Below are 18,670 nucleotides of genomic sequence, written 5' to 3'. Positions count from 1 at the left end.
TGCCACCCCAACAAAGTGTCTGTCACATAGATTCTGGACTTTGAAATATCATTGTCACTGCCCAACTATCCCTCAGATCCCCTTACAGGGTTGCTGCTTCTTAAAGTGAAAATTATAACTAGGCCTGGTGCACTTCCCAAACAGGGCAAAGGAGCAGAGAGGTAGATGCATGTTGTAAAGTACTTCATGGTTGTAGGCAGCTAGCACCTGCAAAGTCTTACATATTCAAGCAGCAGTGCTACCAGGAGACACAGAGAACAAGGCAAGGCAATTCTGAACAGAGAAAGTGACGCGTCCCAGTCCTCTAAATGCCCTGATATACCACAAAGTGCTTCCATTAACATCCCCAGGGGGCCCAGATGGAAATCACCATCTCAATGGGAAGCAAGAAGAGTTAGGGGATCATTTCCTCAGATTACACTTATATGATCCAGGAAACAGGGCTCAGAGCCCTTCTCCCTGCTACGGTCTCTCATTCAACCTGGGATTCAATTCAATGAATAAACCACGAATCTCAGTTGGGATCACTGAGAGCATTCTGATGAAAGAGGAATTTTTGTTGGATATAAGAGGGAAAGTGAAAGTGTTAGTCACTTAGTCGTGTCTCTTTGCGACTCCATGGACCGTAGCCCACCAGGCTCCTCTGTACATGGAATTCTCCAAGCAAGAATACTGGAGTGGGTACCATTCCCTTCTCCAGGGGATCTTCCTGACCCAGGGATTGGACCTTGGTCTCATGCATTGCAGGTACATTCTTTATTGTCTGAGCCATGAGGGAAGCCCCTAAGAGGGAAATAGAAGTTAAAAAAGAAGGAGAATAAAAGACAGAACTTGCAGGCTCTGTCTGAGAGGCTCTTAGAAGCAAAGGCCTACCATCACAAACTGCAAAATGCTGCTGCTGGAATGTAAATGCAATCAAGTGAGGCAGAAAATGCAGGTGAAAATTTGTTGTGGATTTTCTGACTCATCACATGCCCAGCACTGTGCTATAAATACAGCAGGAAAAAAAAAAAAAAAAAAACAGAAGTGATGGCTCTGGAGGCTACCAGTCTAGGGAAGAAGATAGCAGAAAAGCCAAGGTAATAATTGTGAAGAACTAAATAACACTGGGAGCCACAGCAGCAAAGGTGCCCACCTGATATAGGGACCCATTCTGGCCGAAAGAGGGCTTCTTAAGAACAGGCTAGTTAAGCCCAGCTGAGCATAATCCAGTGAAGGCGAAATTCAGGACTCAGGTCCTGTGTGTCTTGAGGGAATACATTTAGCTAAGCCAGAATGGGAGTGAGGAGAAAATGTAGCAAGAGCTGAATCTGAAGAAATCAGCATTCAGGGCCTTGCTGGCTGAGTACCTGAGCTTTTCTCAAGGGCCAGCCACTGAAGGGTGTTGGCCAGGGGAGTGCCACAACGGACATGGTTCAGGAGGATTACTTTGCACAGAAAGATGGCAGGACAAAGCTGGGCAGGAAAGCCAAGAGCTTCAGCAGATGCCTCTCAAGAGGCAAGAAGGACCACACGAAGTCCTCAGTGCCCTGGCAGCAGCGACTGGGCGGAAAGAGATGGGGAAAGAAGCATGAGTGCCTTTTCTCACAGTACTAGAGGCTTGAAGTCCAAGATCAAAGTGGCAGCATGGTTAGTTTCTGATGACAGCTCTTTGCTCTATTGTAGATGGCCACTTCTCACCATGTCCTCACATGGCATAAGGAGAGAGAAAGGGAGAGAGAGAGGGTGAGAGAGGGAGGGAGAGAACAAGCTCTCAGGTGTCTCTTCTTGTTGTTTAGTAGCTAAGCCATGTCCGACTCTTTGTGACTCTGTGGACTGTGGCCTGCCACGTTCATCTGTCCATGGGATTTCCCAAGCAAGAATACTAAGAGTGGGTTGCCATTTCCTTCTCCAGGAGATCTTCCTGACCCAAGGATCGAACCTGTGTCTCCTGTATTGGCAGGCAGGTTCTTTATCACCGAGCCACCAGGAAAGCCCGGTGTCTCTTCTTACAAGGACACTAATCCCACCATGAGGGCCCCACCTGCATGACCTTATCTAAACCTAATAACCCCCCAAAGGTCTCATTTCTAAATACCTGTCTTTAGGAAGGGTTAGGGCTTCAGGATATGAATTTGGGAAGGGGTAGGATTTCGGGGATAGGGAGGACACTGCAGTCCATAGCAGAATGGGATGCTTTCAATCTGTGTATGAAGTCCTGGACACAGCCCATTTATCAAACGGATCAGGATCAAACAGCAAAAACTTTGATAACTGAACTACAGCATGGAACAGCATAGGTTTCAAATTGACCTCTGGGTAGCACACAAGCAACAGACCACAAAAGCACTGCAAAGGCTTTGAAAAATAATTGATATTTAAAACATAGCCCACAAAAGTGGGCCAGGACACGCATTCTTAACATAAATAGATTGACTGCCTATTAAAATAGTTATATGAAAAACAGAGTCTCCTAACCTTGTACTCAAAATGTCCAGGATATAGTCCAAAATTACTCATACCAAGAGCCAAGAAAATCTCAACTCAAATGGGAAAAGATAATCAACAGACACTTAGTACTGAGATGACATAGAGGTTGAAATTATCTGACAAGGATTTTAAAACAGTTACATAAACACTTCAACAAGCAATTACAAGAACTCTTTAGGCAAATGGAAAAAGTAAAAAAATATCAGCAAAGGAACAATAGATATGTAGACGAACCAAACGGAACTTTTAGAAATGAAAGCTTTCACAACCAAGGCAAACAAACAAACGACAAAAATAACACTGGATGAGCTCAAGGGTAGAAAGGAAAATACAGAGAAAAGGATCAGTGATGTTTCAGATAGTTGATAAAATTATTTAATTTGAATAAGAAAGAGAAAACAGTTTTATTTTATTATTATTATTATTTTTTGGCAGTGCCACATGGCTTGTGGGATCTTCGTTCCTCAACCAGGGATTGAACCCACTCCCCCTGCCTTAACCATTGGATTACCAGGGAAGTCCTGAATACAGTTTTCTCAAAAAAAAAAAAAAAAAAGTGGCAGAGTGTCAGGACCTATGGGACAATAGCAAAAGATGTAAAATTTGTGTCACCAGAGTCCCAAGAGGAGAGGATGCCCACTTTCACCACTTCTATTCAACATAATACTAGACATCTAGTGAGAGCAACTAGCCAAGAAAAAGAAAATAAAAGGTTTATCTTTGTTCTTATATGACATGATCTTATATCAAGATAACCCTAAAGATTACACACAAATACAAAATAGACTGTCAGAACTAACAATAAGTGAATTCAGAAAAGCTGAAGAATATAAAATATACTCAAAAATCAGTTATATTTCTAATATACCAAAAATGAACTATGTGAAAAAGATTATGAAAACAATTCCACTTGTTTTAATAGCATCAAAAAGAATAATATACTTAGGAATTAAATTAACTAAAGAGGCAAAAAGTTTTGTACACTTAAAAGTACAAAATATTGCTGAAAGAAATTTAAAAGATACGAATAAATGAAAAGACATCTCATGCTTATGGACTGGAAAAATTAATATAGTTAAGATGTCAGTATTATCCAAAGCAATCTATAGATTCAATGCAATCTCATCAAAATCTCAATGGTGATTTTTACAGTAATAGAAAAAAATCTGCCGTAAAATTCAAAATTCAATGAACTCCAAATAACCAAAAACAATCCTGAAAAAGCAGAAAGTTGGAGGTCTCATACTTGCTGATTTCAAAACTTTCTACAAAGCTAAAGTAATCAAAACAATGTGGTACTGGCATAAAGACAGACACACAGGCCAATGTAATAACACAGAGAGCCAAAAAATAAACTCTTGCACATGTGGTCGGATGCTTTTCAACAAGGGTGGCAAAACCATTCAATAGGGAAAGGATAGTCGTTTCAGCAAATGGTGCTGGGAAAACTGAATATCGAAATGGAAAAGAATGAAGTTGGACGCTCATTACACCATTTACAAAAATAAACTCAGAATGGATCAAAGACCTAAATATAAGGGCTAAAACTATAAAACTCTTAGAATAAAGCATAGGGGTAACTTTATGACATTGAATTTGATGATAATTTCTGAGTTGGACTTGGATATGATGACAAAAGAAAAAACAGATCAATTGGGCTACATCAAAATTAAAAACGTCTGTACATAAAAGGACACAATCAATGGAGTGAAAAGGCAACCCATGGAATGGGTGAAAATATATACAAATCATATATCTGATAAAGGTTTCACAGCCAGAACATATGAAGAACTAGAACTCAACAACAAAACACAAACTACCTAATTCAAAAATGGGGAATGTAGTTGAGTAGCTATATTTAAGTGGATATTCAACAGAAATCTCCAAAGAAAATATGCAAGTGGCCAGTGAGCCCATGAAAATATGCTCAATATCCTTAAATCATTAGGGAGACACAAATCAAAATTACAATGAGATACCACCTCACATCCATAAGACGGCTACTATCCAACAAACAGAAAATAAGTATTGGGGAGGATGTGGAGAAATTGAAATCCTGTCTGTTAGTGGGAATGTAAAAATAGTACAATTGTGGAAAACAGTGTATCAGTTCCTCAAAAAATTAAATGAAGAATTATCACATGGGCCAGCAATTCTACTGCATATATACTCAAAAGAATTGAAAGCAGGATCTTAAGGTGGTGTTTATACACTTATGTCCATAGCAGCATTATCCACAGTAGCCAAAAGGTAGAAGCAACCCAAGTATCCATCAACGAAGGAATGGATAAGCAAAACGTGGCATAGCCATACAATGGAACACTATGGAGCTTTAAATAGGAAGGAAGGTCCGACACATGGTACAACATGGATGAACCCTGAGGACATTGGGCTAAGTGGAATAAGCTAGTCACGAAGGAACAAACACTGTATCCCTCCAGGCTTGCATGGAATGGGGAAGGAGCAATTTCCTCAAATAAAAAGCGGAAAGTGTACTGAGCAGAAAATAATTTGTCCCCATAAATCCAAGGGGACCACGACCAAATGGCAAACACCCACAGGACCTCAACACATCTGTGGTCACATTCCCACCCTTAGCTGTTCTGAGCAGCATCTGCTCAGAGCTAAACTCAGAGAAGTTCCTTTCTGGCTTTCCTTTCCAAATCTGTGGTTCCCACAGCAGCCAGTCTTATACCGCAGAGCCCTGTCCTGACTTGGGTTCAGAAAAGAGCATGGTGCAGACCCAGCAGACATTTCCCCAGGGTGAGGTGGGGTGGATCAAGGAAGAATCCATTTCCTTCTGAGCATCTGAATGAATACCATGGAAATCTGAGAGCTCCAGGGGCCACCATGGCCTCAGACTGTAAAGAGGAGAAGTCTAGCTGCTTGGAAATAAGAGAGAAGCAGATGCCTGGAGAAAAACATATGGGTGAAAAAAGTGTCCTCCAGGGTTCTCAGCGGCCTTCCATTCCCAGTTCTCATCTTTCCCAGGGTCTGACTGCTTACCCAACTTGGGCTCCATGAGGTACTGATGCATCCGTATAATAAATTCCCTTTTCAAAGCTGCCTACACATTTCCCTTATTCACAAAGTTACAAACAATATGGATTAAAGGAGATTTCAGGACTTCCCTGGTGATCCAGTGATTAAGAATCCACCTGCCAACGCAGGGGACACAGTTTCTATCCCCAGTCTGGGAGGATACCACATGCCGCGGAGCAGCTAAACCTATGTGCCACAACTACTGGGCCTGTTCCAGAGCCCGTGCCCCGCAACAAGGGAAGCCACTGCAAGAGGCCTGAGCACCACAACAAAGAGAAGCCGCCGTTCGCCAGAACTAGAGAAAGCCCAAGCCCAGCAGCGAAAACCCAGTGCAGTCAAAAAATAAGTATATATATATTTAAAGGAGATTTCAAAGTCTGGGTCAGGGAACGGGGCTGTTCTGTAGAGACCGGGCCTCCCACATTACCCGTGAAGTCTGCTGGGACCTGAGGCCCCAGATGCGACAGTGCTCTAGAATGCCAAGTTACACCTCTATAGGGGAAAGAGGCAGTCTCAGAAGTTTGGTGCTAGGTTGCTTACTGGGAGAACACCCAGAGTCCACTCAACTCATGGACTAAATTCTGCAAACAAACCTCTCCCAGTTCTATCTCAAGGGCAGCCTAAATACCGTCGGTTCTCCAGAGCAGTCCCGATTTTTAATGTGTTGCCAATATCTGCTCCTGTGTCACCATTTTTGGTGAAGAAATGTGGTCACCATAAATATACTCCAACAGGATTCCAAGGATTTTTCAAAGACATCTCTCATAGATTGTCTCAGCTCAGCAAGTAAGTACTATGTGTACACTGGATAAAGGAATTAGTGATCAGAAGCTACTGGACAGGGCAGCATGCATTCCACAGGGCCCAGGGAGCTGGTGCTGTTTGTTCTGAAGCCACAAAGCACCTGATCATCTGTGTCCGGCTAACTTTCTGTACAACATATTAAACGTACAGAAAGAGAATTCTACTGTGCATAATTCTAGCTAGATGACCTTATTTATGAGCTTCAGTTTCCTCACCTTTAAAATAATAGTTAAAAATTACTTTCTTCATAAGTAAAGCACAGTGCCTGACATATCGTAAGTGATGGTAGGCAAATGGTGCAAATGGAGGTGTAAAGCAACTGAATAGATTGCTAAACTTTCAAGAATGGTAATTTCTACAGTTACAAATAGGCTTCAGGTGAGTGCTCTTAAAGGCTGTTCCCACATTTAAATGCTCAAGATCAAAGTATTCTTTCTTCTAAGATTTTCCCAGAAAGTTTCTCCTCTCCCACTCCCATATTCCACCACCCCCAATCGCATTATCTCCATAAATAGTGCCCCAGTCCCCTGTTACTCAGATTAAAATCTAGTCACCCTGGCTCTTCTCTCTCTCTTAAGTCTTCCATCTAAACCACTCACAAATCCTGCCAGTTCTACCTTCAAAATTCACAAGGTTCTTAAGTTCATAAGGTTTAGAATGAGACCACTACACCCTAGTTCAAAGATGACAGTAACTTTAACACAATTAAAAGTTATCATCTTTATACTACGTAATTTATAAGAGGAGGTCAGAGCCACCCACTCCCCCCAAGGACACCTTCTTTGGGAAGTGCTGTTCCCTTCCCATGAGTGATGGTTCACTTAGGATGGGTGCAAGGGAGTAGGGTTGGTGAGCTGTAGGTCCCTCAAGGAGCTTGATGGAAGTGGTACTTTTAAAATAGAGTGTGAAACAGAGAGAGAATTATATTTCCAGGCCACTGCTCAGATATTCAGGAGCACTACCTCCTCAAGACACTTTTTAGATATCTGTAAAAATGGATATCCTAGGACCTTCTGTTTCAGTGTCTACCTGGTCTCCTAAATGGGGGATAGAGACTTGGCAGAAGTCTTGGCTAGGTCCATGCTGGTCTCCAGCACAAGGCATCAGAGAGAATGATGAATTCACAGTCAAGGTGGTGATGAATGGGAAGAAAAGGTCTTGGACTTGGAGATCCCATTTCTATGGGGATAGGTTTTATGGGTGTGCTGGCAGGTGGAACAGTTTGTGAATGTCACATCTCTGAGAATTAAAAAGGGATGTCTCTCTTTGGAAATACACGAGCATTGCTGACTGGGTGGGGCTCTAACCTATTCCCAGGCTGAACATGTCCCGAAGTGCTGGGGGCCAGAGTGAGGTACTCCGCCCATGACAAAGGTCATGAGGAAGGAGGCTCGACATACGCAAAGGCGGGATCGAGCCTCAGGAGTCCCCCTGGAACTCCTCGAGCATCTACCCCCATTACCAGAGCCTGCCTACTTTACTACTTTGTGCTCTCACCTACATCTCTGACTTTACGGGGGGCTGTCCCCCACCACCTCTTTCAGAGAAGGAGTTAACCTAGAGCTCCAGTTAATAATAATTCCTGGGTGTGATAAGAGTGTTTTAACCTACAAACTCCTCTGAAGGTTCTCTAGCCTGCCTGACAGGCTAGTCCGGCCACATGTGATTGCTCACAGCCTCCCAACCGTGAGAGGCACGAGATGCTTTAAACCTTCAGGTTCCTTAGAAAAGTTAGAAAACTATTAGTATAAGTATAATGGGCTGATTAGAAATTGTATTGGTGAAGGGTTTTTCATTTGTTGAGCCAATGTTTGTTGCTACGTCTCCACATCCCCTGCCCTTACACACATTAATGAATATATAGAAGAAATAAGTATTAACATTTGATATTAATCACGTTAGACCTTAGGCTAAGTAAATTCTTTCTTTAACTAAAACCCACTACACCGTCACCCTATAGGAATGTAACTTTATTTGGGTGGTGTCTGTTTTAAGAATAATCACCCCTGGAGAAATAAGTGTCCTGGTTGACTGACTGTTGTCACAAGGAGAGGGTCATAAATTGTCAGCAGGCCCCCCTGGCCAGAAGATGATGTAATACCCCTAAGACTTCTGTATACATTTGTATGAAGCACCTGACTTTGATAAAAGTCAGGACTGCTGACCCCGCGTGACTTTTGCATAACATCTCAGTGTATAAAAGTAGACCATGGAAAATAAAGAATTGGGATCAGTTTCTCGAAATACTGGTCTCCCCATGTCGCTCTCTCTCCCACTCTGGCTGAGTCTCCATCTGAAGCGCGGAACCCACCATGCTTACTAATTATGCCTGGGCTTCTAAGATCCGACCGGGGAGGCCTCAGTGTCTCCTCTCCTTCGGGAGAATGGAAGGACGCCTGTGGCCTACATAAGTGGTGCAAACTTCTTGTCTTGAAGTTTTATTGGTCTCCCGCGTAAACCAAGCCACTCAGCCTCTTTTCTCCACTGAATTTTCCTACTGAGCTATCCTTATTCTATTACTCTTTATATCTTTAATTAATATCTAATTGAAGCTATTGTATCCTGATCCTCGCCTATGCCGTCTCTCCTTCGAATACCCTGGATCAGCCGGGGCTGGTCCCCAGCACCGAAGAGATTTTTATTGATTGGTATGTTTTAGTTTAGTTTTTTGTGAAGCATGTGAATACAAGTAGAATGAAATTCTTCTTTTAGGACTGATCATAAAATCAACTTGTCATGTTGCTGTGGATGTGACTTATCATTTTTGAAGTTCCATTGGAATTCTCTTCTAGGAAAAAACATGTTTATGGAATCTTGTATAGTGCTTGAAAATAATACCTGTATGACATAGGATTAGTTTGTTTGAGGTCAAGAAAGAGACTTAAGGGATGAATCAGGCCCTGAAGCTCAGCTCCCAGGCCATTCTGTCCCTCTGGCTTGTGTACTCTCAGAGATTTGAACAGTCCTGGATGTTGCTCTTTGGAAATGAGCAGACACTGCTTCCTTTTCTCTAATCTGTGGAAAGGTCACCAGGATAATGCATCTACCAGGTTGAAGACCAGCTTTGGGAGAACTTGAGAAACACAGTGGGAGAAGACCAGGAAAGGAAGATTCCAGCTACATGGTCTGGCTGTGGGGAAAGGGTAAGATAAGTTGGGGCCAGGAAGACCCAGGGCCCACCTCAGGGGGCTCTGAGGCTGAATGTGAAAGCAGAAACCTTGGCTGCCTTGGCATCCAGTACAGCCCTAGGGTCTGGAACAACACTTATAATAGGTTATGAGACATACAACTTACCTGCTGGGTGAATGAATGGAGCGTTCACACAAGCACATTGCTCTATGAGAAACTCCTCAACAACACCCCATTCACAGTAGGGCCAGGGAGGCTGAACAGTTGTCACCTCGGGCCTATTTCCTCCCCCTTTCAGCAGAGAACTCACTCAGCTTGTCTGAATTAGTTCACATAAAACAGGCTGAAGTCAGTGGCTAAGCTTCAGAGGCTTCTCCTTTTGACAAGGGCACTTCCTGACCAGGAAGATTTCATTATTTTATAACTGTTCAACTGGTTCCATTCGGCCTAAAAAATGAAGGGCATTACAGTGGCGTGGTGCTTCTAGAACATTTTTTTTTTTCTTTTTCTTCTTTTTTTTTTCTCCTTTTTTTTTCTCTTCTTTTTTTTTTCCTAGAACTTTTTCATATGGGTCCAATCCAGTTGTGCCAGGCCTGGGCCTACCTCTGGGTGCGCCCTGCGGCTTCTTGGCTGGTACTTTCTTCCTATTAAAGATAATTGTATATATAAGCCCTGAGTGGCTTTAGCGATGGGTGGTCCCTGTTCCTTGTTCATGACAGCGGCCCAATTCATATCCTTCTACCCCCAGAAGGCTGCCTTGGAGGACAGCTCTAGAATCTAGTGAGGACTTGGTACAAGAAGAGGGAAGGGTAAAAAGAAGGCAGAGAACAAACCAAAGGAAGTAAAATCCATGAACGAGAGATAGTACAGTTTTTTGGAAAGAATCCTGCAAAGCGTTTAGAAAAATTGATTCCTGATCTGATACATCTCACTGACAGGCCAGCCAAATGTATTTTGTTGTCAGCAGGTAATTAAGCTGACTGAACAAGACCTCAAGTTGCAGGATGAAACCCTCTGACAGTATTGATTCAACCTCATCCCCCAGGGTTCAGGACCCATCAGCCGAACAAATCCCATCAACCCTGATGATGTGTACTTTAGAAAGCCAAGGGGCTTTCTCCTCAAGCCTCTACGCTGACCTTTCCTCTTGGCCCAAGGCATTTATCCAGGTACACAGGGTGTATTAGGCTCCACTTTCTCCTGCAAGGAGGAAGCCTAGGGAGGTTCTATCATCTGTAACAGACCCAGCCCTCGAGCTGAGGCCGCCCTGAATGCCTTCCAGAGCTGAGGTGGTGGCAATGATCAAGTGGCATTGATCACTTCAGCTGAAATCAAGGACAAGTTTTCACATCACCTTTCCTAACTGGATGATTCCCATTGGAGGGAAAAGTGCCCTCAGGGTCCACATGCATAGTGAATCTGAGCAAACAATGGTAACCTTATTTTGAAGAGATCTCAGCAATTGTCAGGGGCTTCCCAGGTGGCACGACTGGTAAAGGCCCTGCCTGCCAATGCAAGAGACTTAAGAGGCATGGGTTTGAACCCTGGGTCGGGAAGATCCTCTAGAGGAAGGCATGGCAACCCGCTCCAGTATTCTTGCCTGGAGAATCCCATGGACAGGGGAGACAGTTCATAGCATCACAACAAGTTGACACAATAGAAACAACTCAGCATGCACACACACACACAGCAGTTGTCAGGGCTACAGGAGCCGCCGGTGGTTACGCACTCAAAGGTCTCTTATGACAATCCCAAGGTACCAGTCACCTGTGGGCCTGACACGATGGAGACAGGTGTCTGTATCCAACAGAGCCATGAGCCATGAAACAGAGCCGAGCCCCAAGTCCTTCCCTTCTCTGAGTTTTCCCAGCATACTTGAAGAGACGTGTATGGCCTTTGATTTCTCTGGGGGAAATAAAGATCTCTGGCCTCTGCCCCAAGAATCTTACTCCGTAAAGGAGCTGCATTGAGGACATAGGGGGATGGGAGAATCAGTATCATGTCTCATTGATTTACTCCCGGCTTGATGGTTTCCTATGGTGGTGATCTTGGTGCTTCATTATTTATGTAGACTTTAATTCTATCCTGTGCTTTCTGATTGATTCTTGGATGAAAGACTCAAGTAACATACACTGATAGTCAAGTGCATAATTTATACAAATTTTAGGTATATAATATGTAAGAGGCACAGAAGACCTGAAGCAGTGTAGGTAGACAAACATGAAATAAATTAACAAAATGAGCCTGTCTTAGTATGTCAGGTTACAATAGATAACACTAAAAACTGGAATAACTGTGCGTGATTTTTCCCCCCTCTTTGGTCACACCACATGGCATGAGGGATCTTAGTTCCCTGACCAGGGATCGAACTTGCACCCCCTGCACTGGAAGCACAGAGTCTTAACCACTGGACCTCTAGGGAAGTCTTCTGTGCAGACTTTAAAGGAATTTTGTGTTATTTTAACAGTGCTTAAATTTGGGGCTCTGGAATGAATTAACAATTTTCTACTGAAATTAAACTTAATTATGTTTTGTAACTTAGGAGAATTTGCCCCAGATGAGGCTTTTTTTCTTTCCTCTTCTGATCTTTATGTTATAAGCATTTTCAGATTTAAAGTATAATGAATATGCATACATATGTGATCAAAATTTAACAACTGCTGACATTTTGCCATGTTTGCTTTACCTATAACTGTTCTGCAAATGTTTTTGAAAATAAATTACAGACACATTGACATTTCACTCCTTAGGTTTCTCTGAAATTTTCTCTGAAAATATGACATTTTCCCACATAACTAGTATAAAACTATCACACCTAACAAAACCAATAGTCATTCCTTAAACTTATCTAATACTCAGTAAAAATCATATTTCTCGAGAATAAATTACTCAACCTACAGTTGGAGAAACATTGTAATCCGGGAGAGAACCTGAAGATATTATATTTATATATCTAAGACTCTATAATAGTTTCCCTGTGGAAAGAACCAAAATAGCTCCCTTATACAAGGGGAAAAAGTAACAGAAATTTTCATTTTGTTCAAAAAAGTTTTAGACAGCATCAACAGAAACTTGTAAATTTCACTGCTATTGTCTGAGTGTGCATCAAGGTGAACAGGACGTTCAAAGTTCCCAAAGGGGACTCTTTTCCTTGGGCATCAGTAGGAGTCCCTGAACTGGAGACACAGCACATCTTTCCTCTCCTCTTTAGATACACACCGATGTGTGAGGTACACTGATCATCAGTTCTCAAACTCTCAAGACCACTGCCTCCCAAAAAAAGTGACCTTCCTGGATTCTCAAGACCCACTAAGGATGGCTCTGGCCAGCACCGCTCTGTGCTGTTCTGTTCTCACAGCTGTGCTCCTTGGGGTCTCTGTGAAGCACTGAGACACTGGATCATCAAGGCCAGCAACTGACTCTCAGCTACATCCCACTTACCTTCCTCCTCCTGGCTTTCTTCTGTTTTTACTCTCCATCAGCCCTCCCAACACGGGCACCTGCATAGCTCAGCAAGTGACATTTCCATTTGTGTTTACTGTGGTTATTTCTACTGTTTAGGCTAAAATCATGACTGTGGTTTTGGCTTAAAAATAAAGGCAGAAGGATAAGACAGTGGTTTATATCAGGAGCACTGACGCTGTCCCTCCCATCATGCCTTGATCCAAGTCAGAATCTAGAGTCAGGTTGGGACTCTCTCGTTTTTTCACTGAAATGAACACACACTCTGAGTCTACACACAACATCGCTGGATGCACTAAGGGCTCCGTCACTGCCTTCTACTGTGTCCTGGAATGCATGGGATCCCTGGCCCTGGGAAGCACTGCTGTGGATTCCCCAGTCAGGAACCTACCTGACACCCTCGGTGAAGCCAAGTTCAGGCATGCGGGTGTCCTGCAGTGTCTGGGTCACCTCCTTCCCTGTCTGTCACAGCACCATGGTGACCATGCAGACCTTTTTCTTCTCGGCCTCCAGTGCAGGACTACCAGGCTGCATCTTTGCCACCCGAGTGCTACATCAATATTCTGCTGAGTACTGATAAGAAAACCTTGCAGGGTTTATTTTAGGGTCTATTTAAGGAGTAAAACAGGCCCTGGAGTCAATAAACATTTCAAAGATTCATCTTATGGTTCTCAAATAAGATGTCTGATAGGTAGCAGACACATGAAAAAATCACCATTTTTATAGAGATAGTGATTTCAAACCGAATTTATAATTTCACCTGTTTCTCAGTTAGCAGAGGTTTTTCTCCTGTGTTCTCTAGTATACCAGGGGCACAGCTATGCTCAGTCAACAGTTCTTGAAACTTCAAAGTTACTTTGGATATTCCACTCTACAAAATTAAATCTATTATCCCTATTATCTATTTACAGGTACAAAAACTTCATTTTACCCTTCAGTTCTTGACTGAATTTTCTAGCCAAGACACTGATAGTTGGTACAATCTACCAGGTGGTCTACTATTAATATTTTAATTAAATTAAAATATTTTGGTCTCAATTTATTTTGGTCCCAAAAAACCTTTAGGCAGCATCAATAGAAGTTAATGCTCATTCCTAAATAAAATGGCTTTTCACATACTAATATGGGGACTTTTTCCCCTATTTCTTCTTCTAATATATTTAGAGTTTTATTTTTACCTTTTAACTATTCAGTTTATCTGGTGTTTGTTTTTGTGGTTTGTGAAGGAAGCTACACCAACCCTTTTTTTTAAGAGAGAGAACTGGAGGGTATGTGGTTTGCTATCTGTCCTGAGTGAGTCAGGTCTACTGAACATTAGTGACTAAAGTGAAAGACTGAAGAGATTTTGGGGTCCAAAGCCCCAACTTTGGAGAGGCCCTAAATGATGACAGGGCTGTTTATAAGCTGAAGATGTCATAAGCAAGGAGGGAACAGAATCGTAGTTTCCTGGGAGCCTGGGAATCCTATGGGATCTGGGCCACCCAGGGGTCAGTTACAGGACAACAAGATTAGAGAGACACAGAAGTGCATCAGACGGAAGAAATTCCTGCAATTCAGAGCCAGTCAGCATAAGAGATAGAGACGGGAGAGGCGGAGTCTGCCCTGAGCTCACACTGCCCACCATCTGGAGGGACAGGAACATTCAGGATGTGAGGGAGTTGGAGGGAGTCTCTGCATTACCCCAGGGTGGGGAGGATGAAACCTCAAGTTACAGTAACAGAGAATTACAGAAGCAGTGTGTGTGCTTTTTATTGCCATGAGAGCAAATGATCATAAATTTGGTGGCTTTAAAACAACACAAATGCACTCTCTTTCATTTCTGTAGGTAAGAAGTCTGACACGGCTTTCCCTGGGCTGTGTTCCTTCCTGGAAGCTCCAGGACAGAATCCATTTCTTTGCCTTTTCCAGCTTCTAGAGGCTCTTACACTCTTGTGCATATCCCGGGTCATTCCTCCGTGGTCGTTATCTCCTTTTGATACTCTCCCATCTCCCTCTTCAACTTTTAAGGACCCTTGTGATTAGATTGGACCCACCCAGAAAATCCAGGACCAGCTTCCCTTCACAAGGTCCTCAACTTAATCACATCGACAAAAGCATGTGACAGATTCACAGCTTCAGGGATTAGGTAACAGACATCTTCTGAGGACAATTTCTCTGTCTACCACACATTGAAAAGGAAGAAGAAGAAAAAAAAAAAAAAAAAGAATCCTCAAACTTCTATCCATCATACAGTGGAGAAGTTGTATTTCTGAGGCAGAAGCCATCAGTGTATGTGGGATCTGTAACTCCAGTCAGAAGGCTGCCTTAACAGGGAAAATACCCACACTCCACGAGGCCATGGCCCCACCTCTTCCTGATCAGATCTCTGACGGCTCCTCTCCAGGCAAGGCCAGGGCTCCAGCCTGTCCTTTTTAGGGTACAAAAATGCAGCTTCCACCAACACCAACCCTACCATGTCCTTGAAACTAATCTGTGTTGTTTCCTGTGAAGGACAGTTCACACAGCCAGGAAACAGAGGTTTTAGGATGAGAACCACTTCTTACTGGGAGGGATGACGCTGTTGGGGAAAGGCCATGGTTAGGACAGTGACATGGGGGCAACTGCCCAATAGAAGCCCTCCAGGCTCCCCGGCCCAGTCACATGGTGGCAGTAGAGAAGTTTAGAAGACAAGGGTGGATGAGGAAGGAGCTCACTGCACATCAACGGAAGAGCTGTGGACGCAGAAGTGCTTAGAGAAAGCAACCCGCAGGCTGCACAGGCTGCCTCCCGCTCAGGCCGGTTTGTCCTAAGAGACTTTCTGATGACGAGTGTGGGGGACTGAGAATTACGCAGCCTGGAGCCTGGGGCAGTAGGAAGCTGACACTCCACGAAGAGGACGCCTGGCGTTTTGATTGGCAGTTGCCTGACAGTTGTGGCTCAGCCTATCCCATTTGAGGCCCGTTACTGGCTTGACACTGGGCATTGGTGAACAGTGAGGGACTAGCTCCCCTTGTGTGGTTCTTCCCTGGCATGTCTGTCATGGAATAAAATGAGCCCTGCCCAGCAAGCCCCTATTATTAAGTGAAAACAGTACGTCCAAGAAAGGAGTAAACCAGCTATCAACGGACTCTCCCACCTGCGTGGAAGTGTGGCCTTGCGATGTGGGGTCTTCAGTATACCACTGTCCTGGAGGATGCCTGGGAAAGAGCTAAAGCATGTAGGGGGAAAACGAAAAAACAAAAAAACTCTGCCCATGAACAGAGATGCAGACTGGAGCTTGTCCTGTAAGACACCCCCTGAACACACCTTGTTATATGTTCAGCAACTTGCAGCCAGTAGCCAACAGCCGTCAGTTGTGGCACCTGACCACTGAACAACCTGGATACAGTCCCAACCCCTTAGGGACAAACTGTGGTGGCAGACTGCTCAGGATTCACATGCTCTGTTCACAACCCACGGAAAAGGACCCTTTGGCAATGAACATCATGGAACCAATGATCAGTTCTGCGTCACACAGGTAAAGACCGCAGCCACCTGCACATACCATCGCCCAGACTCTGGAGACCCCTTACCCTTGCCCCAGGGGTACCACTGGGTGTCAACTACCGTGATCCCCTTTCTGGGTACCACACAACAATTCCCACTTGCAGAACAGACGCAGGACGTGCCATTTGACAACTCCTAAACGTGCTGTTGCATATCTGAACTCCCTGAACACATCCAGTCCGACAGTGATCCCTCCCTCGTGGTCACGAGTGCCAACATCTGGCATTAATGTGGTATTTCATGCCCAGTATCACCCACAGACAATAGAAGCCATGAAAAGATGAAGTGGACTCTTTTTTAAAAACGGGGGACATCATAAGTGGACCCTAATTGAGGCAATTTTCCAGAAATGTACCACCATTTAAGTACACTATTTAATTAGGATGGAGGATGAGAAAAGGCCCACCCTGCCTGCAAGAGACCCCAGCCACACAATGAGACTTCTCCCACCTCCATTTTCCCCTCCTGTGCCCACCTGCAGGAACCCAGGCCACAGGGTCTGTGGGAGGCCGAGCAGAGCTGGGGACCAGGCAGTTTGGGGACATAATGAGCATAAGCATAAGGTGATAACTCCTAGGGTGGTCCTGCCAGCATGGCCAGCATGATCTGAGATGCCATGTATAATCTCCTAGGGATGAATCCATCCGGAGTAAGAAACGGCGAGGATTTTTTAAAGGGTTAAAACTCCCGTGCTTCAGGGACAGGTCATACAGATACTGACCATGGGGCCATGAAAGGACAGCTGTTCTGCTGGTGGGAGGAGACCTCGGACGCTCTGGAGGTCAAAGGTGTTGCGGGGAGGGGGGAGGGGGTACGGCATTTAGTGACTTGGCTGTCACCTGCAGGACCCCTGGCCCAGCCCGTCATCTCAGAATGCCTTGACAACCTCATCCCAGACCACTGTCATGCCTTCCGATCTGAGTCCTGGACACCCCCTCTTGGGACACTCTGAACTGAGGACTGACTGGGAAGGCAGAATGGCTTCCACCAAATGACAAAACGGTATTTCCTAGATGCTGATATGAACTCCCTTAGCTTCACCTTATTACGGCTGGTGCCCTGTGGTTACTCTCTACTGTCAAAACAAAAACAAACCCCTCTTGTGTGCCTCTTGCAGAACTGAACTGGTTGCTGGCTCTGTCACCGCCAGCCCCCACCTGGTCCTGCTGGTGGGACCACCTCCCACTCTCCTGGTTTCTTACCCACCCACCTTGGACCTGAGCCGGGGAGGCCTCCGCCAGGGGCACTTACTCAGAACTCAGGTCCAGCTCCCCCTTCTCTGTACTAGCAAGCAGAGGAAGCAATGTCCCTGGTGAACTGGGGGGAAGCAGGCACCCGCCTGTCATACACCAGTAACGTGACGGAGCAGGGGAACGGACACTAGAGAGGGCTGGGGAGCAGGGAGGCTTTTGCCTTGGGACACGGGGCTTCGTGGGATCGGGGCCTGTGAATATGGCACAGACTGGGACCCAGTGGGACCAGAGGAGGACATTTCTAGGGGAGAGAACAGGGGCAGGAGCTGGAGAGCAGGGAGGGCAGCAGACAGGTTTGACTGTCGAAGGGAAGTAGTCAAGGGTGGGGCGGGGGGCAGGGGGAAGCAGGGTTTGAGAGCTTGCATGAGAGACTGCCTGCAGGGCCAGGGCAAAGGTGGGTCTGCAGAGTCAGGGCTGCAGTGAAAAGTGGGGGGTTGGGTTGTGTGACTCGGACACATCTGCTCACTGAGAGGCCATTTACTAACTCTCAAGTGTCTCTGTCTTTCTCATCCCCAAGTCCAGGCCCCTGAAGGCCAGTGTGGCCCTTTGGAGACTGTCAGAACCCCATCAATGGGAAGCATCTCCCCTGGCCTCTCTCCTCTCCAGCCCTGGAGAGTCTTGATTGAGACAGACTGTGAAGAATTCTACCACTTCCTAGCGATTGTTGCTGAAAGCAGAATCCTCATTCTGGAGAGGAGATGGGGACCAGAAAGACGGGGGCAGAGGCTGCTTTTCACATCAACTGGATCACTCGAGGTGCTAGAGTCCCTGGTTTCCAACCAGACTCAGAGTGGACACCAGTGCTCTTACCGCAGCCAAAGGGCTCCAGCAGCGGCTGGGAGACACTATCACTGAGGGTGGACACGCCTGCCCACAGGCCATCTCCATCAACCTCCCCAGGGGACTTACACGGCAGGTGGTCACCTGGCTCCAGGCGTCTTGTCTGTAAATGAAGCACTGACCTTAGCCGTCAATCTGCTGTCTAA

The 18,670-nt window shown here is 44.9% G+C and overlaps 1 pseudogene; it reads left to right on the top strand.

Moving 5' to 3' along the window:
* Nucleotides 12,655-13,456, top strand: VN2R409P (vomeronasal 2 receptor 409 pseudogene; annotated as a pseudogene).

Source organism: Bos taurus, chromosome 22 (genome assembly GCF_002263795.3).
Source record: "Bos taurus isolate L1 Dominette 01449 registration number 42190680 breed Hereford chromosome 22, ARS-UCD2.0, whole genome shotgun sequence".
Taxonomy (NCBI): Eukaryota; Metazoa; Chordata; class Mammalia; order Artiodactyla; family Bovidae; genus Bos; species Bos taurus.
Note: the sequence above shows the minus strand (reverse complement) of the source record. Positions and strands in the feature narration are given on the sequence as shown.